The following is a 9,746-nucleotide window of genomic DNA, read 5'->3' on the forward strand; positions in this document are numbered from 1 at the left end:
ATTCAGGTATTGCACAAGTAACATTGCCAAAGTACACACTAATGCAGTCTGGCAAAATATAGGGTTTATCATTCAGTATTGTTTTTTGGTAAGTTTTCAGATCCAATACTCTTCAGAAAAGCTAGATGGTCAATTTCAGAAAAAGAATGGTTGTTATCATTCCTTGATCCATAATATTAATATCTATTGAAATATTTAGGAATTCCATTTATTTTTCCAGAATTTTAAAATTCAGCAAAACCTGTTTTTGACATTTCTTCTAGCATTCCTTCAAAAACAGGAAAAGCTTCATCTAATGTAAAAAATTAAAACGAGTCCACAGGGTGGTACTTTTCCCACCACAGGTCTCACTTGACATTCAGAAAAACATTGCCAGAGCAATATTTAAGTCTGTTGACTTTCAGAGAGCCATTAAGTGCAAAGTCTGCTAAAAGACTTGTAACATACCATGATAGCTATATGCATTTCTTAACTGAATTGCACAATATTATTCAATTTTTTCCTCCCTAAAACTGTTTAGGGTATGCTGCAGCTGCTAAAAGGATTTCTGTTTTTTCTGGTCCTTGGTTTGTTGGGTCTAAGGTTGATGACATCCCCACCATTAAGTGTACTTGAATTCTGACCCAAGTGACTTCCACCAGAAGTATTAAAGATACCAATTTTGTTACTACTTGAACACATTAATTCTGGGTCCTCAGCTATTTGTTGTTTGAGTTTTTGAAGATATTTTTCAGGCAAATATTTAAAAACTTCATTTACATTTAGATCCTCTTTCACTGATGTTCTGTAGAATCTTAACTTTAATCTTTTTGCCTCAGCTTCCTCATTCTTTATACAACAATCATCCAAAAGATTAATCTTGTTTTGTACAAGGACAGTGGGTATATCTCCAACTTCAGCTACTACTTTCTCTCTCCAACTGGGAATTGCTTCAAAAGACTGCCTTTCAGTGGTAGAAAATACAAGCACACAAGCCTGGGCTCCTCGATAGTAGGCCTTTGTTATTGCATCAAATTCCTCTTAACCTGCCATATCCCATAACATTAGTCTGACATCTTCATCATTTACTTGGATTTGTTGCTCCAAAAAATAAACTCCAATGGTTTTCTTGTAGCCGTTCGTAAAAATGCCTTTGCAATATCACCGAATCATACTTGATTTTCCAGCTGCCCCATTCCCTACAACCACCATCTTGATGGCCACTTCCATATCTTCCTCCAATATTTTTAGAGTTGAAAAGGAGTTTCTGTACCAACTCTAATTCCAGATGATTAGATCTTCTCTCTCAAATCGTTCCCTGCCTGCCACAGACCAGCCTCTGGGTGCGACCAGCTCCTCCTGGTCATGGCACAACTGCTGCCAATACAATCCTTGCCACCTCCTCTTCTCAGCATGCCAGCTCCCCCGGCAGGGCCACTCGGCTAGCTCGTGCCCTCTCTCTAGACAACCCTTTTAGGTTCTAATGAATTGGAATAGCTAGCAGTAAATACCTGAAACTATCAAACTACAACCCAAAACCCTTGAATCTTGAAGATGATTGTACAACAACGCAGCTTATGAGGGGTGATGATGTGATTGGGAAAGCCATATGGACCACACTCCCCTTTGTCCAGTGTATGGATGGATGAGTAGAAAAATGGGGGCAAAATAAAGGCACCCAGTGTTCTTTTTCATTTTAATTGTTCTTTTTCACTTTGATTTTTATTCGTATTATTTTTCTGTGTGTGGTAATGAAAATGTTCAAAAATTAATTTTGGTGATGAATGCACAGCTATATAATGGTACTGTGAGGAACTGAATGTACAATTTGTATGACTGCATGGTATGTGAATATATCTCAATAAAATTGTATTAAAAAAAGGTACTCATTTAAAAAAAAAGAAAGAAAGCAATGATGAACAAGTAAGTGATGAAATTCTAGGCAGATGCTGAAATTTTACATTTATAGTTGCAAGTTGCAGAACAGCATGATAGTTTAACATCATTTATATAACATTTTATATCTTTTTGTCTGTGTAAGTTTACATGCATCCAGAAATACCTGGAAAGAGGTTTACCAAACTATTATTAATGGTGCTCTCTTAGTCCTGAGATTTTACTTTTCTCTTTGCACTTTTCTATATTATTTGAGTTTTCATAATAAGCTTGGAATATTTTTATAATATAAGAAAAATAAAGCTATTTTTATTTTGAGTAAAAGAAAGTTTTCCTTGAGCCTCTGCATGTGTCCAAAGTGGTGCTAGGAATTACAAGTTAGAGAGAAGAAGTCTGTGGTGTGGTCACCTGGGCGCTTACAATCTAGCTGGGAAGACAGGGATGGTATAGTGTGGAGTAAGCAAGTGTCAGTGTCAGGGTGTGTGGCTCAAGGGCATCAGGACAGGAAGGGTGAGGTTATGTGGAAGCTTTCACTGAAGGGAGGAGCCTCCGGTAGATAAAGATGGGCAGAAATTGAACAGGAGAGAAGGAAGAAGGCATTTTAGGCAGGAGCTTGAGCACTGAGGTGATGACGTAGAGTTTTAAAAGAGTGAGGAAACCAGCTTATCTAGTGTAATAAGCAAACATGATCTGTGCTGCATTGCCAAGTTTCTTCTGTAAAAAGGTCTTTATTTTGATAGATGGCAAACTATATTTTAGTGTGCTTGAGAGCACTTTAAAAATCATAGCCTAGGAAAAATAAATATTATTCTGAGTATCAATTGTAAAGTGAAATAGAAACTATTGAATTCTCCGGAAAATTTTATTATTTCATGTACCAGTGTTCAAGGAGCATGATGTATATGACCTACTGAAATGTTCAGAAAATGGTTAGATAGATGGATAGATAGATAGATAGATAGATAGATAGATAGATAGATAGATATAAAAAGAAAGAAAGCAAGCAAGAAAGCGAGAAAGTGAGAGAAAGAAAGAAAGAGAAAGAAAGAAAGAAAGAAAGAAAGAAAGAAAGAAAGAAAGAAAGAAAGAAAGAAAGAAAGAAAGGAAAATATGGCAAAAGTAGTGAAATTGTTAAAATTGTTGGTATCCAGGGGGTAGAGAGGGGGTATGTTGGAGTTCTCTGTATGGGGTTTGTCTTATTTTTGTAACTATCCTGTAAGTTTGAAAGTATTTCACAATAAAAAGCTTAATTAAAAAAACAAACAAACAAACTTCAACTTCTGTGTGAGACCAAAGGAAGAGATGTTCATTTGGTGCAAAATCTGTATTTTCTGTAGTACACTATATAATCTAACTCGTATGGTCAGTTTATTCAAACACCATAACTACATGGAACTTTGAATAGGGAGTGAGATCTGGTTGGATTTTACATGTTAGTGTGAAGCCCTCATCCTTCCCAGAGTAAATTGGGCAGAGAATAAAAATGTATTTGCAAAGCCCCCTTGATGGCCTGGGGAAAAATGTGGAAATAGTAAACTTCCCCACTGGGGAATTACCAATGTTTTCACAAGCATTGGGGACTAACCATTTAGAAGGCTGAGCCTTCGATCTTGGGGCTTGCCCTTATGAAGCTTGTTACTACAAAGTTGAGGCTAAGCCTACTTGTAATTTTGCCTGCGTCACCCCCAGAGAACCTAGTTTTTTGCTCAGATGTGGCATGTCTCTAAGCCAACTCTACAGGTATGCTCACTGCCCTCCCCCCTACGTGGGACATGACTCCCAGGGGTGTAAATCTCCCTGGCAATGTGGGACATGACTCCCAGGGATGAGCCTGGACCTGGCATCACAGGATTGAGAAAGCCTTCTTGACCAAAAGGGGGAAGAGAAATGAAACAAAATAAAGCTTTAGTGACTAAGAGATTTCAAACGAAGCTGAGAAGACATTCTGGAGGTTATTCTTGTGTGTTATATAAACATCCCTTTTTAGTTTTTAGTGTATTAGAATAGCTAGAAGGAAATATCTGAAACTGTTGAATTGCAACACAGTACCCTTGACTGTGTAACTTGAAGATGATTGTAACTATATAGATTACACTGTGTCACTGTGTGATTCTGAAAACCTTGTGACTCACATTCCCTTTATCCTGCGTATGGCAGATGAGTAGAAAAATGGGGAGAAAAAGTAAATGAATAATGGGGAGGGATGGGGAGGTGGGATGTTTGGGGTCTTCTTTTTTACTTAATTTTTATTCTTATTCTTTTTTGTGATAATTTAAATGTTTGAAAATTAATTGTGGTGATGAATGCACAACTATATAATGGTACAGTGAACAACTGATTTTACACTTTGGATGATTGTGTGGTATATGAATATATCTCAATAAAATTGAATTTAAAAGATTTAACAAATAATTACAATCGAAACATTATATGAATGCCTTTTTCTTATATTCTAATATATTATAGAATAGGCAAAAAGAAGTACCTGAAATTACAAACAAACACTGAATTGAAAATTGTAAAACCTCATGCCTGGCCCTGCCTGCACCACCTCATCCTGTTCTACAACTTCAGAATCTTATAAACACAAAGACATCCCTCTAATGTTCATGAAGGGTCTTCAGTCAGCCCAGAACTAACCACTGACTTGTTACTGTAGTGGCTAGTGTAGTTCTAGCTTAGCTTCACTCCTTTACATTTGTAAATTGTAGTTGTTTTTGTAATGGTAACAATTCAATCTCTCATATTTGAATCCATAAAAACCCTAAACTCCTTAGGCACAGGGAGACAGATAATATGATACGTCATCTGATCTCTTGGCTTTACATAGAAACAAACTCTTTCTCCTTTTGAAACCCTGGAGTCATAGATTGTCTATTATGTGCATCAGGCAGGGTTTAAATTTGGTGACCCAGATGTGACATCAGTGTCCACAAAGAATAAGAGGTCTGACTTCCTGAATTCCCAGAGCTGTGGCAGGACAAGTAAGGATGGTAACTGAGCATTTTGTGGTGACTAGACCCTTTTAGTCTACTGGCTCAGCAACTGAGTTTTCTTCTGTCCTGCTGGGACCAGGATCCTCAGCACTTTAAAGCTTCAAAGGAAGAAGTTTCCAGTCCCAGGTCCAGACATGTGACCAGGTGCATGGGTCACTAAGATAAAAGTGGATTGGGAAGGGTTTTACGGGGCATAGAGGCCCTTAGACCTGGGTTTGAGGACCTGGATCCTGCTTCCAGAATGATACTCCTTGTAGAGACTTCTGCACCTTTGCTTTCTGAGTACAATTCTGTCAAGGCACTGACCTGAATCTGTCTGCTGAGTATACTCCCCAAACACATTGTAAAAGAAGTAATCCAACAATTAATTGGTATTTTGAAATTAAATAATTGTTTAATGTCTGTTTAAATTGCTAGTTGGTTTGCGTGTTTGGAACTGTTGTGTACCCCGGAAAACACAATGTCCTTTTCATCCATTCCGGTGGGTGCAGACGTATTGTGGGTGGGACCTTTTAATCAGGCTGTTTCCCTGGAGATGTGACCCTGCCCAGTCACAGTGGGCCTCAATCCCCTTGTTGGTGTCCTCTAGGCAAGGGTCAATGGCAGGGGCATTTTGGAGAGAGCTCAGAGAGGCTAAGGGAGAAACAGCCAGAGACGTTTTGGAGACAGAGAGCCATTCTGAACAAGACCTCGGGAGGAGGCCCAGCAGACACTGCCGTGCGCCATCCCATGGGACAGAGGAACCCTGATGCCCTTGGCGTGTCCTCAGAGCAGGCATCTGCCTCTTGACATCTTAATGTGAACATTTTCATGGCCTTAGAACTGTGAATTTGTGAACTAATAAACCCCCACTGTAAAAGCCAATCCATTTCCGGTATATTGCTTTCCAGCAGCTTTAACCACCAGAACAGATTTTGGTACCAGAACCGTGGGGTGCTACAATTTGCAAATACAAAAATGCTGGAAAGGCTTTATAAAACGGTAAGGGGAACAAGCTGGAAGGATCTGTGAGATGCTTAAAAGAAAAAGCCTAGATTGCTTTGAAGATACTGTTGGTACAAATAGGGATGCTGAAAGTTCTTTTTATGAGAACTTGGACAGAAATGATGGATGTGTCATAGCCAACTGGAAAAACGGCAATCCTTGTATTAAAGTGGGCAGAGAATTTTGCAAAATTGACTATTGGTGTTAGATGGAAGGGAGAATTTAAAAACAATTAGATGGGATACTTTGCTGGAGTGATTTCCAAATTAAATGTGGAAAGTGTGGCCTGGTATCTCCTTGCAGCTTATAGTAAAATGTGAAAGGAAAGGGATAAGCTGAGAATTTAACTCTTGGGTACAAAGAAACCGGAAATTGATGGTCTTGAAAATTCTGAGCTTCCAGAAAGTGAGACCCCAGAGGCTAATGCCCCATGTTTTAAAAAACATGGAACCAGTCGGCCATGTCAGGATGAGCTAAGCATGGAAACAGAGTTATCTAGAAAGGATTTGTGGGGAGTTTTATTGTCTGATGGTTCTGATTCCTGTATACTGCATGCTAAACCAAAAAGTGTTTTTTTGTGGGATCTGTATAAACAGAACCACTGCCAGTCTGGACTAAAAGGGACAGAAAAGGGACAAATTGAAGGAAAAAATATCTTCAAAGGCAGAGCCATGGAAGCTAAGGTCTGGGGTCAAGAAACCTCAGGCCGGGAGAGCAGACCCAACCGTGCACGTGGAGAGCATGAGCTGTCCCTGGAGACTGAAGCAGGTGGAACACATTCCCTGGGGATTTGGGGAGAGCTTGGCCACCACCCCACTGTTCACACAGGGGAGAGTCTGTGTCCCAGAGATGTCAGAGAGTCCAGATGCTTCCCTGCTGATTGAGGAGAGTGGGGCTAAGAACAAAGATTTGTCCCCAGTTCACAGATACGTTGGAGCAATCACCCCAGTGTTTGGAGAGAACAGAGCCACTGTGCAAGCCCTTGGAGAGCGTGGGACTGCCATTCTCTCAAGACCAAAGGATAAAAACTCATTCTGTAAATGACTCTCAGATTTTGAAATCTAATGGAGTTTGTCTTGCAGTGAATTTAAATGCCTGCATACTCTTTAGACAGCTCAATAAACCAATTACATATTTAATTTTGTTTTAGAAAAATTGCTTAAGGAACTTAAATCTGAATATTAGAAGCAATTTAATGGAATTTTCTGATTTTGAATGGTGTAAATCACATCATAATTTCTTACTCTTCTTTCGTGGCTTTTATTTCAATGAAAAGCAAATTCCCATTTTCAACTTATGTAGGTAAATCTTCATTGTTATTTTATTCTCAATCACTAAAAAATCAACCTGTATATATTTTGCTGCTGTAGTAGTAATTCTTTAAGACTTCAAAAAGAAGGATGGTTTTAAGAAGTTTGTAAGCAAATCCTCTCACATGTTACAGGAGATTGACATTACTTGTATTGGTCTATTGGATCGATAGCTCAATTCTTCCTTACAGTTTCTGTCAATTTGCGTGGCTTTTTCTAATTTAATAATATTTTCTGAAGGGGAGTGTACCAGTTTGAATATATTATGTCCCCCAGAAAAAGCCATATTCTTTGATGCAATCTTGTGGGGCAGATGTTTTAGTGCTGATTAGATTGGAACCCTTTGAGTGTGACCCACCCAACTGTGGGTGATGACTCTGATGGGATCATTTCCATGGAGGTGTGGCCCCACCCATTCGGCGTGGGCCTTGATTACTGGAGCACTATATAAGCTCAGACAGAAGGAGCGAGCTTGCTACAGCCAAGAGGGACACTTGGAAGAATGCACAGGAGCTGAGAGAGGAGCTGAAGCTTACAGAGACATTTTGGAGATGGCTTTTGAAAGCAGACTCTTGCTCTGGAGAAGCTAAGAGAGGACAAATGCCCCAAGAGCAACTGAAAGTGACATTTTGAAGAGGAGCTGCAGCCTAGAGAGGAATGTCCTGGGAGAAAGCCATTTTGAAATCAGAACTTGGAGCAGATGCCAGCCATGTGCCTTCCCAACTAACAGAGATTTTCTGGATGCCATTGGCCATCCTCCAGTGAAGGTATCTGATTGCTGATGTGTTACCTTGGATATTTTATGGCCCTAAGACTGTAACTGTGTAACCAAATAAACCCCCTTTATAAAAGCCAGTCCATTTTTGGTGTTTTGCATTCTGGCAGCATTAGCAGACTAGAACAGGGAGGTTAACTATTATTCAAACCCTTCAGTAGGTTATCAGGGCATAATATATCTTACTTGAAGACATATTATACCTATGTCAAAATTCCATGTAAATTAAATGCATGAAGTTAGTAATTCTGACAAAATATTAAATAAGAGGTTAGTATTATAATTACACTAATTGAAGAGAAAATGTGCAATAGAGAGGGTAAGCTCTCAGCAGCACAACATGACAAATTCTGAAAACTAATAAAAGGTGGTGCTCAGGGTCATCCTCAGGAAGGCAAAACAACAACAACAAAAAAAAAAAATCAATAATTTCCAGCTCAGATAAAAGGTAAGTGCTACTATTACACTTCTCACATCAGTAAAGGGAGCAGAGAGAGGCAAAATAATAAAAAATCTGTCACCTATCCACTCAACTCTCCCCTTCAAGCACACTATGCTACTTCCAAGTTCAGAAAGGATTTGAGGGGTAAGTGTCCAGACTCGCAGGTCTCTTCTCACATTTGGCACTTGCATTCCATTTCCCTCTGACAGTTCCCACTTTGAAAGAGCCTCAAATCCTGATTCTGCACTGATATAGTTCTAGCCCTTGTTGTTTCTTTGTGATCAGATACTGACATTACAGGTCTCAGACAATATCCCTTCCTGTTACTGATAAATTAAAGTCTATAATTAAGGATAGAAATATCTTGATCATCCTTCCTGAGAGCAGTCATTTGGTAAAATCTCTTAAATTATATGGATCATAGATTTCACTTATACTTAAAATGAAAATCTGACTTACACTGCCATCAGCCACACCTCCACCACCATGATGTATCCGTCGTGACCTTTTCCAGTCTTCATGGTGTGCACAGAAACCTCATCCCTCCAGACTTTGTGATGGAGTGATCAATCACCGTCTCTTAGAAACCACAAAAAGGGATCCACTGTCTTACTGGCCCATGACTTTTTTCCAGGAAGTGATGAAACTCCCCAGGAACTGTGCTTCTCTCTCTCTCGTCGCGAGGCTGCGCGTGTGGCGGATCACACTCATCAGCTCGGCTCTGGACAGCTCGGCCTCGCGGCTCAGCGCTCCGGCGGCCACGGCAGCGGGCGGCACGAATCAGGTACTGGGAAGGAACAGGTGTTCCTGTGGAAGGCGCCGGGAGGTCAGGGCCCTGAGGAGGAGTCATGCACAGAGTTGGTAAAGAATGGAAGCCCTTTAGTAGCTCGGGTGTGGCTGCGCCCACATGCACTGAGCTGGTGACATCCCCAAAGTCAGAGACAGGTGCGAGGGGCCTTACCTCTAACAGGTCACCTTTCCGGGATCTCTGACCCCAGGAGCTCATGCACACGAGAGCCTCAACTGCTTGGATGTCTGTCTGCTCCAAGATGCTTCAGGTAGACCTTCCGCTGTCATGCGGCTCCCTCTCCAGGATCCGTGCACATATGTCCATAGTGTCAACGGCGCCCGCGGCGCCCGGCGTTCGCCTGACTCCGGCGGTCCCAGCGCACAGAGCAGCCGCGGGGCGGGGCCTGGTGTGCGCGAGCGGCCCTGAGCTCCGGCTGCCAGGGCGCGTGGAATCCCGTATATTAAAGCTTATAGGGATTTGCATTCTTTAGGACATCAGCTAAATGTGACTTGAAGAGACCCACACAGGATGGTCTTTCTCTTTCATGGTAGTAAAATATACACATTCTATAACT

General features: G+C 40.7%; 1 pseudogene; it reads right to left on the bottom strand.

Moving 5' to 3' along the window:
* Positions 1-516: 516 nt before the first annotated feature.
* LOC119529111 lies at positions 517-9,388 on the bottom strand (annotated as a pseudogene).
* Positions 9,389-9,746: the final 358 nt, after the last annotated feature.

This window comes from Choloepus didactylus, chromosome 3, assembly GCF_015220235.1.
Source record: "Choloepus didactylus isolate mChoDid1 chromosome 3, mChoDid1.pri, whole genome shotgun sequence".
NCBI lineage: Eukaryota > Metazoa > Chordata > Mammalia > Pilosa > Megalonychidae > Choloepus > Choloepus didactylus.